Below are 14,482 nucleotides of genomic sequence, written 5' to 3' on the forward strand. Positions count from 1 at the left end.
TTACGTAATTCAACTTATAAAATAAACATCTCGTATGTAGGACGGACCAACCCTAGTATGTATATACAATATATTAACATATGCGTACCAAAACGTTTCCTAGTAGCCAAGTAGATGGGCCTGGAGGTTTAGGATCATCTAGTTCTAAAGCGTAAACTCTACCTCCTATAGCTTGCCTTTTTGGCGCTGGTGCGATTGCAGGTGGAGTTGGAGGAGGATGTACAGTGATTGGCGTAGCTGGGATAGGACGGTTGACGCTGCACTGGGTAGAGATGTGCCCTTTCTTTCCACATGTGAAACATGTAGGATTGTAGGAGTTTGACTGAAAGGATCCAGGTTTCTTCCCGTAGCATTCACTTGACTTATGGCCTATCTTGCCACAGTTAAAGCATTTTCCTATGAACAGAGATCGTCGACTTGGCCGTCCCGATTCGTTTTCCTTATCTTTACCCTTAAAAGATCTTTGGTTTCCACCATACTTTCCTTCTTGATGCTGCTTGGATTTCGTATTTTCCGCCTTCTCAGCTTCCAATCCGATCTCCACATTCACAATCTTTTCCACTAGCTCGGTGAGACTCTCGTAGTTCCCGACTGCTAGTCTATTTTCTAACTCTGGTTTTAGACCAAACATAAAGTTAGATATCATGGTCTCTTCATCATCTTTTCCTCGAAGCACGTGTCGTCGCAGTCGCATAAATTCACATTCATATTCACTAACTGTCTTGTCTCCTTGTACGAGGTTAGCAAACGTTGAAGCCTTCGATTGGACTCCGGGGTGAAATACTTGCGTACAAATTCCATTTTGAATGCCGTCCAAGTGGTGACCAGATGTCCTAATTGGCGATCCCTACTTTCCCACCATTCTGCAGCGTCTTTTTCTAAGTAATACACCGCCATCTTTTTCTTAAACTCTTCAGAACACGTCAGGGTCTCAAAGTTCTTCTCCATAGTTCGAAGCCAGGGTCTGTCCCTCCTTCAAAATGTGGTGTCTTCATGTTCTTCATGGCAGTTATAAATGGTAACATCGGTGTAGCCACTGTAGGTTGTGGTGGTACGAGTGGCTGAGGTTGCACCTGAGGTTGTTGCAGTGACCTCGCTATCACGTCATGAAGCATCTCCAGAGTGTGCTCCATTCCTAATCCTTGTTGTGGTTGATCATGAACTTCTTGTTCAATCGGGTTATTCCGCCTTATTGGTCTTGGTCCTTGGACACTTGACTCACTATCATTTGTTTCTGGTCTTTCCCTTACACTAAGGTTTGGTGGAAAGTGTTCTTCTTGTGGCTTCGACTGGTCGTGCCCAAACAGATTGTCGTTTCCCACTATGTTATCTTCGCTGAACTTGGTGTGTGCTAGTGTTTGCACTCTTACGTCGGATGCATATCCCAGCCCTCTTCTTCTTGAGATTCTTCATGTACCCATCATCCAATCTTGTCCCCCTTCACTCCTTCCCCTTCTTGCCATCTGCAATCCTCAAACAGGGAATTTCCTATTTAGAATAATAATTAGAACAGAATTCTGCTGGTTTCCTAATACATCTTTTGCGACACATTTGACTCGATAAAAGACGAAAATGTGTGATTGACCGCATGATCTAAACCATGCTCTGATACCATCTCTGTAACACCCCCGAACTGTTTTAATCTTCGGTCAGTCAGCCGGACAACAATCAAACAAGAACATGCCTGAACGACCTTCTTCTGCCAAGTCTGGAAGTGTCACAACGGGTTTAGAATGGACTTTCCAAGTCACAAAACATAATTCTATAATCCAGAATATCCATTCAAAACTCGTTTCCTCTAATCTTCGGCCTGAGGCTTTGCAACCCGTACCGAGTCATAGAGTTGTGATATGTTGGACTAACTTAATATCAGATTCAAAACGTCACGAATAGAAAATATACTTTATTTTTTATATATAAAACATAAAGTTCGCAAGCCCAAAATATTATACATAGGGTCCATGGACGCAGTCGAAAATAAAACATACACTCATATATCTTGAAAACGAGTCTTTAGCAAAAGATGTCCAATCTACACCAACTCCTACAGTTTCGCGAGTGCTACGGTCCTTTCTACTGGTCACCTGTAAAAGGATGTGAGGAGTGAGTGAACTAGTTTCACTCAGTGAGCCAGGGTTCCCTATCTAGCATATACAACTACCCGTCATTCTAAACCCCACCCCAAACACAAGCAAGACGAGTAGTTCAATAACCATATTCAAAGGTTAAATGATTAAGGAGTAAACAATTAAACCATAATAAATTAAAACACTCTTTATGAGTGTCACATCAATCAACCATATATATATACTCCAAGGGTCCAACATAATCATTCTTCCTCCACATAAGGGACACCGACAATCCCTTCACTATTACACCACAAAAGCGTAGGCGCTCAAGAATCGCCCGGTCACGGTCCTCAATCGGAATTGCAGTGCCCGGTCCTCTATCGGACTCGCCGGGGGCTGTCACATCCACGTGTGACATTCGGCCTTTGTGATCAAGCCAAGTTAAACCGAGCCCACAACTTTCCGGACCACGACCGACTTAGTGGTACCATTTGAGGAAGCAGTTACCTGCAAACTACTAATAGAACCACCACGAGGTTCTCACACAACTGTACCAACACGAGGTACACACTATAACAACATATAATAATCACACAATAACAATAATCCGGGTGCTTAGACTAGTCTTGCTATCCACTTAGCCCAGACATCGTCTCAAGCCACAGATCCACAAACTGACACCTAGACCGGTCCGGCTCTCCTAGCTCGGAAGCCGTCTCCGATGTCAGGAACCTGCATTAAAAATTGTTAACAAACAATTAACCGTAACTCACTGTGATTAACCGATGTGGCTTGACTTTCTGATTCCGAAAGCTGACCAAACCTTTTTTATTCCTTCCAAAACTTCATCTTGATTCCGTACCGATAATCCCGCAATCTTGCAACACGTCTTGTTCTTTCCGGTAATCCTCTAATACTATTCTTCTTATTTTTCTTTTCTTTTTCTCTTAATCTTTTCTTCTTTCTTTGGTCACGTTGAGTTCGTGGAGAAATGGAGGAGGTTGACTTCCTTTTATAGTTAAACAAGATGTATGAGATGGTGACAAGTATCACACTCACCTCCTCCCATTTTTGGCCACGTTCCCAAAACAATGACTAAGTCATGTGCTTCCTCTCCAAACTGGCCACGTGATCAACATAAACCTGAGTAAGCGACATTGTTTATTTCCTTTCTTTCTTGATAAGCCACGTATCTCACTTCTCTTCTCCTCTTTGACCAGGTGGTGATGACAAAGCCAGGCTGTATATGATTCACTCCTCCTTCCTTTAAGACACGTTAAATGCCTCAAAACCATAAGAAATATATAATATCTCTCGTCTTCTCTTTTCTTTTAAGCATGATTAATCCAAATTTGGTGACCAAAACTCCACGCTCATTGGTCACTATTCTTTGAAAAATGGCTTAATTATCCAATTAAGCTATTGACTTACATTTAATGACATTGCACCATATCATTAAACTGTAGTCAAATTTCGATGACTCCACTTCCCGCCGATACTATTCCGAGTTTTTTTTTTCTTAGACGGGGTATTACATCCTCCTCCCCTTATAAGAATTCATCCCCGAATTCTCTAGGGTTTCGATGATTCCTCTTCTTCCATCACTACATCTTCATGAAAGAACTCTGGGTACAACGCCTTGAACCTTGACTCATCCTCCCATGTCACAACTACACGGTTTCGCTTACCCCATAATACTTGGATTTTGAGGGATTTCTCGGTTCTTTTGTTTTCGTATTCGACGTTCACCTATTCGGATTGGTCCCTCTGGATGAGTGACGTTTGTTTGCAGGTTTTCGATTTGCTCTGTCTCAATAGCGCTGGGATCATGAACATGTTTCCGCAGGATTGATACGTGAAATACCAGATGTATTTGCATCTCTTTAGGCAGGTTGAGACGATAAGCTACCTCTCCGATTCATTGTATAATCTGGTAAGGCCCAATGAATCATACCGCTAGTTTCCCGACTTTCCCGAATCGGTCCTTTCCTTTTTGAGCTGACACTTTCAGATAAACCCAATCACCAATACTGAACACCATTTCTCTCCTTGATTGATCAGTGTACACCTTTTGTCTATCCTGCGCTTTCTTCATATTGGTTTGAATGATCTCCAACTTTTTCATCGTTTCTTCTACAATTTCGGATCCAAACTCTCTTCTTTCTCCAACTTCGCTCCAGCATAAAGGTGTTTTGCATGGCCTCCCATAAAGCGCCTCATATGGTGTCATACCTATGCTAGAATGAAAGCTGTTGTTGTAGGAGAATTCGATTAATGGTAAATGCTTTTCCCACCTTCCCGTCCAATCCAATATACAGATCCGCATCATATCCCCTATGGTGCGAATGGTTCTTTCGGTTTGGCCGTCCGTCTCAGGATGATATGCGGTGCTTATGAATAAGTTAGTTCCCACTGCTTCTTGTAACGCCTTCCAAAAATTTGAGGTGAATCTAGGATCTCGATCTGAGACTATATCTGTTGGCACACCATGCAACCTCACAATTTGGTCCACATACATCTCTGCCAATACTTCTACCTTATCGGTTTCCTTCATAGGCAACAAGTGCGCCACCTTCGTCAGTCTGTCGACAATCACCCATATTGCGTTATTTGATCTACCTCGAGCTGGGGGTAACCCACTGATGAAATCCATGGATATGGAATCCCATTTCCACTGAGGTACTGGTAAGCTTTGTAACAAACCTCCTGGAATTTGATGCTCGACTTTGAGTTGTTGAAAAGTTTGACATTGAGCCACCCATCGCGTCACTGATTTCTTCATTCTTGGCCAATGATAATACCTTCGGATATCTCGATACATTTTCGTACTCCCGGGATGGATATTGAGTAAAGAGTGATGCGCCGAATTCAAAATCTCACCTCGTAGCCCTTCTCCCTGTGGTACAGATATCCTTCCATTAAGTAATAGCGTATCATCTGCCACCACATGATAGCCACTTGTGTTTGGAGCTTCTTGACTCTTGACTTTCTCAATAATTCTCTTTAACTTTTCATCACGTTGTTGCTCCTGTCTGATTGGTGCGAGTAAACCTGCCTGGTTTACGGCACACATGCCTAAAGGCTCACTTGGCTCCCCTTAAATTGCCCATAAAGTCATCAACTTGATTTCACTTGATAACGCTTCCACTTCCTTTCCAACATCGGACGCCAACTTTCTACGACTTAGTGCATCTGCGACAACATTAGCTTTGCCTGGATGATATTGAATCTTCAGGTCGTAATCCGCCACAAACTCCATCCATCGCCTTTGTCGGAGGTTCAAATCATGCTGTGTGAACAAGTACTTGAGACTCTTATGATCTGTGAATACTTCCACGACTTCTCCATATAAGTATAATCTCCAAATCCTTAATACAAACACCATTGCCGCCATTTCTAAATCGTGTGTTGGGTAGTTCTCTTCATGCTTCCTGAGTTGCCTTGATGCATAAGCAATTACTTTACCTTCCTGCATCAACACACAACCCAACCCAACCCTAGAAGCATCTGCGTACACAGTTTAAGGTTTACCTTGTTCAGGTAATGCCAATACTGGTGTTGTGGTCAAAACTTTCTTCAGTCTCTGAAATGCTTCCTCCGTTTCTTTTCCCCAGATGAACGAAACTCCTTTTCCAGTCAACTTCGTCAGGGGCTTAGCGATCGAAGAAAATTTCTTGACGAACTTTTGATATTACCCGGCTAACCTGAGGAAACTTCTTACCTCGGTTACCGTTGATGGCCTTTGCCATTCCTCGATGGCTTTCACCTTTTCCGAATCTATGGAAACTCCTTCTCCAGACACTCGGTGCCCTAAGAATCTGATCTCTCTTTTCCAAAAAGAACACTTACTAAACTTTGCATACAGCTTCTGGTTTCTCAACCATTCTAACCCTAGCTTCAAGTGTGCTTTGTGGTCGACCTCTGTCTTGGAATATATTAAAATGTCATTGATGAAGATTATCACGAACTTGTCGAGATAATCGTGGAAGACTTCATTCATCAATCTCATGAAGGCCGCCAGTGCGTTAGTAAGTCCAAAAGGCATTACTACAAATTTGTATTGTCCATAACGAGTTCTAAACGCAGTCTTCATGACATCATCTTCTGAAATTGGAATCTGATGATAGCCCGACGCCAAGTCGATCTTCGAAAACCAACTTGCTCCCCTTAGCTGATCCAACAACTCATATATCCTCGGAAGAGAATACTTATCTTTGATGGTGATATTGTTGATTCCACGATAATCAATGCAAAGTCGCATGCTACCATCCTTCTTCTTGACAAATAAGACCGGAGCTCCCCATGGTGAAAAGCTAGGTCTTATGAAACCTTTCTCCATTAAGTCTTCAAGCTGTTTCTTCAACTCTGCTAACTCCGCAGGTGCCATCCGGTAAGGAGCCTTTGCTATCGGCTTAGCTCCAGGTTCCAAGTTAATTGTGAAATGGTTACTCCGAGGTGGAGGTAACTATTTTAACGCCGCACACACATCCTCAAACTCTTGTACGACTGCAATATCCGTAATTTCAACTCCATTGCTAGCGGGTCCTTCACTAGCAGTTACTGTTACCAGATACGCTTCTCCATCCTTGAGCAAATCTTCCACTCCTAAGGCAGCTACTAAAGACACATACTTGCTTGGACTGATCCCATAGAACACTATTTGTCGTTTCCCGTTCTCCTTGAACAAAATACGACCTTTTCCACAATCTAATTGTGTCCGATAGCCTGATAACCAATCCATGCCCGGAATAACTTTATATCCCTTTAAGGGCACCACCAATAAATCTGCCAAGAACATCTATTCGCAAATGACTAACAGAACTCTTCTAATGCATTCTATTGCTTGGAGGGTTTGGTCTCTGGGAGTCATTATAACCACATCCATCCTGTCAATCACAAATGAACCCACAAACTGGGCAGCTACCTCAGGGGTCACAAAACTATGTTGCCCCGGAGTCGAACAATACATGTGTGGGACGCCCCGCAACATGTAAAGTTCCTGCCACAACATTAATATATATCAACAACATAATAATTATCCAATAGAAATTAACCAATCCGTTACAAGCAATCACACAACACAAAGTCAAATTAGTAAGGTTAAATAACCCAAATACCTGTGATGAGACCCGTAGATGGGCCTGGAGGTTTAGGATCATCTAGTTCTAAAGCGTAAACTCTACCTCCTATAGCTTGCCTTTTTGGCGCTGGTGCGATTGCAGGTGGAGCTGGAGAGGATGGACAGTGATTGGCGTAGCTGGGATATGACGGTTGACGCTGCACTGGGTAGAGATGTGCCCCTTATTTCCACATGTGAAACATGTAGGATTGTAGGAGTTTGACTGAAAGGATCCAGGTTTCTTCCCATAGCATTCACTTGACTTATGGCCTATCTTGCCACAGTTAAAGCATTTTCATGTGAACAGAGATCGTCGACTTGGCCCTCCCGATTCTTTTTCCTTATCTTTACCCTTAAAAGATCTTGGTTTCCACCATACTTTCCTTCTTGATGCTGCTTGGATTTCTTACTTGCCGCCTTCTCAGCTTCCAATCCGATCTCCACATTCACATCTTTTTCCGCTAGCTTGGTGAGACTCTCGTAGTTTCCGACTGTCAGTCTATTTTCCAACTCTGGTTTTAGACCAAACATAAAGTTAGATATCATGGTCTCTTCATCATCTTGTCCTCGCAGCACGTGTCGTCGCAGTCGCATAAATTCAGATTCATATTCTCTAATTGTCTTGTCTCCTTGTGCTAGGTTAGCAAACTGACGTTGAAGCCTTCGCTTGGACTCCGGGGTGAAATACTGGTGTTCAGATTCCTTTTTGAATGCCGCCCAAGTGGTTACCAGATGTCCTACTTGGCGATCCCTACTTTCCAACCATTCTGCCGCGTCTTTTTCTAAGTAATACACCGCCATCTTTTTCTTAGACTCTTCAGAACACGTCAGGGTCTCAAAGTTCTTCTCCATAGTTCGAAGCCACTGGTCAGCTTCAAATGGGTCTGTCCCTCCTTCAAAATGTGGTGTCTTCATGTTCTTCATGGCAGTTATCAATGGTAACATCGGTGTAGCCACTGTAGGTTGTGGTGGTACGAGTGGCTGAGGTTGCACCTGAGGTTGTTGCAGTGACCTCGCTATCACGTCATGAAGCATCTTCAGAGTGTGCTCCATTCCTAATCCTTGTTGTGGTTGATCATGAACTTCTTGTTCAATCGGGTTATTCCGCCTTATTGGTCTTGGTCCTTGGACACTTGACTCACTATCATCTGTTTCTGGCCTTTCCCTTACACTACGGTTCAGTGGAAAGTGTTCTTCTTGTGGCCTCAACTGGTCGTGCCCAAACAGATTGTCGTTTCCCATTATGTTATCTTCGCTGAACTCCTGGTTGGTGTGTGCTAGTGTTTGCACTCTTACGTCGGATTCATATCTCAACCTTCTTCTTCCTGAGATTCTTCCTGTACCCAACATCCAATCCTGTCCCCCTTCACTCCTTCCCCTTCTTGCCATCTGCAATCCACAAATAGGCAATTTCCTATTTAGAATAATAATTAGAGCGGAACTCTGCTGGTTTTCTAATACATCTTTTGCGACACATTTGACTCGATAAAAGACGAAAAATGCTTGATTGATCGCATGATCTAAACCATGCTCTGATACCACCTCTGTAACACCCCCGAACCGTTTTAAACATCGGTCAGTCAGCCGGGCAACAATCAAACAAGAACATGCCCCAACGACCTTCCTCTGCCAAGTCCGGAAGTGTCACAACGGGTTTAGAATAGACTTTCCAAGTCACAAAACATAATTTTGTAACCTAGAATATCCATTCAAAACTCGTTTCCTCTAATCTTCGGCCTGAGGCTTTGCAATCCGTACCGAGTCATAGAGTTATGTTAGGTTGGACTAACCTAATATCAGATTCAACACGTCACGAATATAAAATATACTTTATTTCTTATATAAAAAACATAAAGTTCGCAAGCCCAAAATATTATACATAGGGTACATGGACGCAGTCGAAAGTAAAACATACATTCATATATCTTGAAAACGAGTGTTTAGCAAAATATGTCCAATCTACACCAGCTCCTACAGTTCCGCGAGTGCTACGGTCCTTTCTACTGGTCACCTGCAAAAGGATGTGAGGAGTGAGTGAACTAGTTTCACTCAGTGAGCCAGGGTTCCCTATCTAGCATATACAAATACCCGTCATTCTAAACCCCACCCCGAACACAGGAAAGACGAGTAGTTCAACAACCATATTCAAAGCTTAAATGATTAAGCAGTAAACAATTAAACCATAATAAATTAAAACACTCTTTATGAGTGTCACATCAATCAACCATGTATATATACTCCAAGGGACCAACAAAATCATTCTTCCTCCACATAAGGGACACCAACAATCCCTTCACTATTACACCACACAGGCGTAGGCGCTCGGGAATCGCCCGGTCACAGTCCTCAATCGGAATCGCCATGCCCCGGTCCTCTATTGGACTCGCCGGGGGCTGTCAAATCCATGTGTGACACTCGGCCTTGGTGATCAAGCCAAGTTAAATCGAGCCCACCACTTTCCGGACCACGACCGGCTTAGTGGTACCATTTGAGGAAGCAATGACCTGTATACTACTACTAGAACCACCACGAGGTTCTCACAGAACAATACCAACACGAGGTACACACTATAACAACTTTTAATAATCACACAATCACAATAATCCGGGTGCTTAAACTAGTCTTGTTATCCACTTAGCCCAGACATCGTCTCAAGCCTCGGATCCACAAACTGACACCTAGACCGGTCCGGCTATCCTAACTCGGAAGCCGTCTCTAATGCCAGGAACCTGCATCAAAAAATGTTAACAAACAATTAACCGTGACTCACAGTGATTAACCGATGTGGTTTGACTTTCTGATTCCGAAAGCTGACCAAACCCTTTTTATTCCTTCCAAAACTTTGTCTTGATTCCGTACCGATAATCCCGTAATATTGTAACACGTCTTGTTTTTTCTTGTAATCCTCTAATACTATTCTTCTTATTTTTCTATTATTTTCTTTTCTTTTCTTTTTCTCTTACTCTTTTCTTCTCCTTCCTTTCTTTTCTTCTTTCTTTGGTCATGTTGAGTTCGTGGAGAAATGGAGGAGGGTGGCTTCCTTTTATAGTTAAACAAGATGTATGAGATGGTAACAAGTATCACACTCACCTCCTCCCATTTTTGGCCACGTTCCCAAAACAATGACTAAGTCATTTGCTTCCTCTCCAAACTGGCCACGTGATTAACATAAACCTGAGTAAGCACATTGTTAGTTCCTTTCTTTCTTGATAAGCCACGTATCTCACTTCTCTTCTTCTCTTCTTCTCTTTGACCACGTGGTGATGACAAAGCCAGGCTGTATATGATTCACTCCTCTTTCCTTTAAGACACGTTAAAGGCCTCAAAACCATAAGAAATATATAATCTCTCGTCTTCTTTTTTCTTTTAACCATGATTAACTAACCCAAATTTGGTGACCAAAACTCCACACTTTTGGTCACTATTCTTTGAAAAATGGTTTAATTATCCAATTAAGCTATTGACTTACATTTAATGATATTGCACCATATTATTAAACTGTAGTCAAATTTCGATAACTCCACTTCCCGCCGATACTATTCCGAACTTTTTTTTTTGGACGGGGTATTACTCCCTTGGTCTTTGAGATGAGGATTCACCAATAACGTCTTCATCATGATTCTATTTAATGTAGTTGTTACAATCTAAAAATAGACTGTTTTGCAAATAATATAAATGAAAGATAATATTACTAATTTTTAAATAAATATAAAATATGATATATTAGAAATATTCTATTTTGGAGTGGAAAATGAAGTAATACATTGGAATAAAATTTAACTCTATTTTAGAGTAGAAAATGGAATAATATATCGGAGATGCTCTTAGGACCCCATGGGTTAAGACTAGACTAGTTAAGACAAATGTAACGTATACCTAATATCCAACAACACGTGTAGAGCCTAGAGTCTTCCTGTCGGTGCTACTTATTTTCCCGGAACAGGTCCATTTCGTTACCACACTTAAACTGGCTTCAATCTCCCTTTCCACTGTAGCACAGCGTCGAAATACTGCTACAAACTTTCCGTGATGGTCACAAGAGGATATGTTGAACTCCTTCTTTTCACCAGTTGATTAACTAAGTGGTGGTAATATAGTCGCAATCTCTTGGAACTTAATGTGTACCCACATCAGTCTTAGGTTTAATTCTGCTTGGGAACTAAATTATCGTCACTTGACCAGTGTAGGTTTGGGGTTCGGCCCAAGTGGTTTACATGGTGGATCACAACAGATGGTCAGTTCAACTTTTGGCATTAGTCGGAAGGTATTCCAAACTTGGATCAGACAGTGTGGTAGTCAGTCCACTCTGTAGCACTAAGGGCGTTCCTCCCGAGACCGATCGGATCAGCCGATAGGTTTTATGAAAAACAAAGTTTTTTTATCCAACATTCTGTGTTGTGCTTTTTTATATCCAAACAAATTATAAGTGCAAAATAATACATGAACTAAAAGTTATCTAAATTTTTGTCGCAAACTTCAATATGTAGCATGAAAAACTACTTTGACTAACATGGCGTTAGTCAACCGTTATGTTAGATAAAACGACATTGCTTTGTAATGTAGGAAAATTTAAAAAAGTTACATTAGATCGGCATCGAACCATGGTCCCGCAGATATAATATAGTCTCACTTACCACTATGCTATGACATTTCTATTGTTTTTTACTAGATTTAAGCCATCTATATTTTGGATTTATATATTCTAAAGGAAAAATTAGTTTTGTTTAAAATTTTTATTTAGTACAAATTATAATTGCATCAATAATTTATATATTTAGTACAAATTATAATTGCATCAACAACAACAAAAAAAAAAACTAAAAGAAAAATCCACAACCGGAAATTTACAATCGGACAAACGCCAAAGAAAAATCTGATCAAAGATCAGAAAACAAAAAACAAAAAACAAAAGGAAATGAGTGGCGCAGACATAAAAAGTGGCCGGCCACCAAATGCTTAAAGTTTGTCGAACAGTCTAGAGAGAAGAGAGAGATGAGAGGAAAGATCCATAGACCTTCTTTCATTCTTTCCTTTTATTTTATTTTATTCTTTTATTTATTTCAATTTGAGGTTGCTCAAAAAAAAATATTTCAATTTGATAAACTTTATTTATTTTATTTTTTAGCATCTATTGGTGAAAATGCATGAAAGCTATTGATGTTTATTTCAAACAAACGTCAACGATTTTATCTTCGACGCATACTTTTTGTTTCACAATAACATTCATCCTGACTACACTGCTTGCAATAATAATTCCGCTCCTCACAAATCCTTTTGCACTGAACGAAGCCTCCAGAATAACATGACACTGTGAGTCTGAAGCATATTATTGTACCCATACTTAATCCATAACCTATTTATATGAAAAAAAATCATTGGAACTGATATGAATATTAATCAAACATGATAAAGTCGTACCTACAAAATTATAAATCATTACTTGGAGAATTAGCAGGAATGGTAACTGCGGTTGGAGGATGACAATCAAGTGAATCAACAAAAGATATAATGAAAAAAGTAGTGAAAACAAACATGACTAAAGTTTTCATGGTGATAACCATTTTAGAGATGATTTTTAAAATTTTTTTTTAGAAATTTGCTTTAATTTTTTTTTTGTTGGTGAATTCTTCTTTACTTTCTGATTATATATACAATAATAACACGAATACGTTAAAACAGAAAAAAATTATTGTTTAAAGATTGTAGATTATTTCCTTTTGAATTGTTGAGAAAAAAAATATTTCTTTTTGAATTCTGCTAGATTCTAGTCAATATATAATCCAATAATTGACTAAGGAGCGGCAAAAAGAATATTAAATTTCTACAAATAGTAAAAGTCAAATACATTTAGTTGGGAAGCATGCGACGTAGCTTAAAAATCAACCAATCAGAAAGCATCTTTTATTTTGTGGGCTACGTATTTGTCAATTGAACCATATGTTTAAGCCCAATATCCAACAACCATATATTTAAGCCCAATATCTAACAATTATTTTACTATCAAAGCACACAAGCTAGGCCAAAAACACAATATGTTTATTAGACATGTCAATTAAGGTCGAAACCGGCGACCCGAGTCCGCCCGACCTTAAAAGTTTTCGGATTTGGGCTTAGTTTTATAAGTCCAAAAATTGGAGTTTTCGAGCTAAGCCTATTTGGACTTTGGATATTTTGGGTCTAAATCCGTTTGGATTAGGGCCGACGCGAAAACCCTACACTTTATATTTTAGTTTAAATATTTTTATTCTTGGAATCAGAACTATTATTAGTATTAAATATTATTTTAATATTTTTACCAAACTCTAAGAAAACAAATATGAAAGTTGTTAATACACCTTATTGTGTGATCATTACAAATGTTACATTTGAAATTTGCAAATGTACCTTCTTCTTTTATAGCATTTTTTTTGAACATACAAAGTCTGAAACGTTTGACCTCGTTTATCATAAATTTTGTTCTCTTATATATTAAGTTTTAATTTATATTTGATTATTTAAATCTTATTAAATTTGCTTAGTTTATAATATGTTTTAAAAACATACGAAAGAGTAAAATGTAAAAATACAAAAAAGTAAAACATTTTTAATAAAGAAGAAAAGTTTAAACTGACTTAATATTTTAAAACAAAAAGTTGAAACTGATTTTTTATGAAAATTCAAATCTATTAAAACAATAGAAGTAACAATGACAAATTATTTTTTTCGAAAAGCCCAGAAAATCCGAAAAACCTTTATAATCCTGTAAAGGCCGGACTTTGAATTCTGGACCCAAAATATTTTCGGGCTGGGCTGGGCTGGGCTAGCCCGGATCATTATAGTCCCGATTCTTCCTCTTCCTTCCGTTCAAACCATTCCCCTTCTCGCTGTACATCAGTTATGCCTATGAGAAGCTTCTAATGTTAATCACCACCATTATCCACATCAGCAATTAAGACAAATAATTTATAATTTTCTCAAAGCTACACATTGTCAACAAATTCGCCTCACTATATATTCAGCTTCTCCTCACCCCTTCTATGTAACCCGATCAACTCATTCTAATCCCTAATCCTCGTCCTTTATATCCGGTCGAACGAAATAATTACAACCTTTATACCCTTTTGGAAAGGATTATATTACTTGGTTTAGCGTATTTAGGATGTGTACTCTGATACTATGTTAGATTCTGGTTTATTATGGACTTCCAACTTAAAACCAATTGGTGGTAGGGGTGTCAAAATGAGTTATAACTCATTAGCTGGCTCAACTCAGCTCTTTTTTTTTCATGAGCATGAACTCTGTTTTTATGCTCATT

General features: G+C 39.7%; 1 long non-coding RNA gene across 1 annotated transcript; it reads right to left on the minus strand.

The window, feature by feature from the left end:
* Positions 1-12,276: 12,276 nt before the first annotated feature.
* Positions 12,277-13,205, minus strand: LOC106418170. Its single transcript, XR_001283625.2, has 2 exons — positions 12,629-13,205; positions 12,277-12,541 (listed from the first exon to the last, which is right to left on the minus strand). It is a non-coding gene; the product is annotated as an uncharacterized LOC106418170 (long non-coding RNA).
* Between the last annotated feature and the right edge of the window lie 1,277 nt (positions 13,206-14,482).

The sequence above is a fragment of the Brassica napus genome, chromosome C5 (genome assembly GCF_020379485.1).
Source record: "Brassica napus cultivar Da-Ae chromosome C5, Da-Ae, whole genome shotgun sequence".
NCBI classification, from domain to species: Eukaryota; Viridiplantae; Streptophyta; class Magnoliopsida; order Brassicales; family Brassicaceae; genus Brassica; species Brassica napus.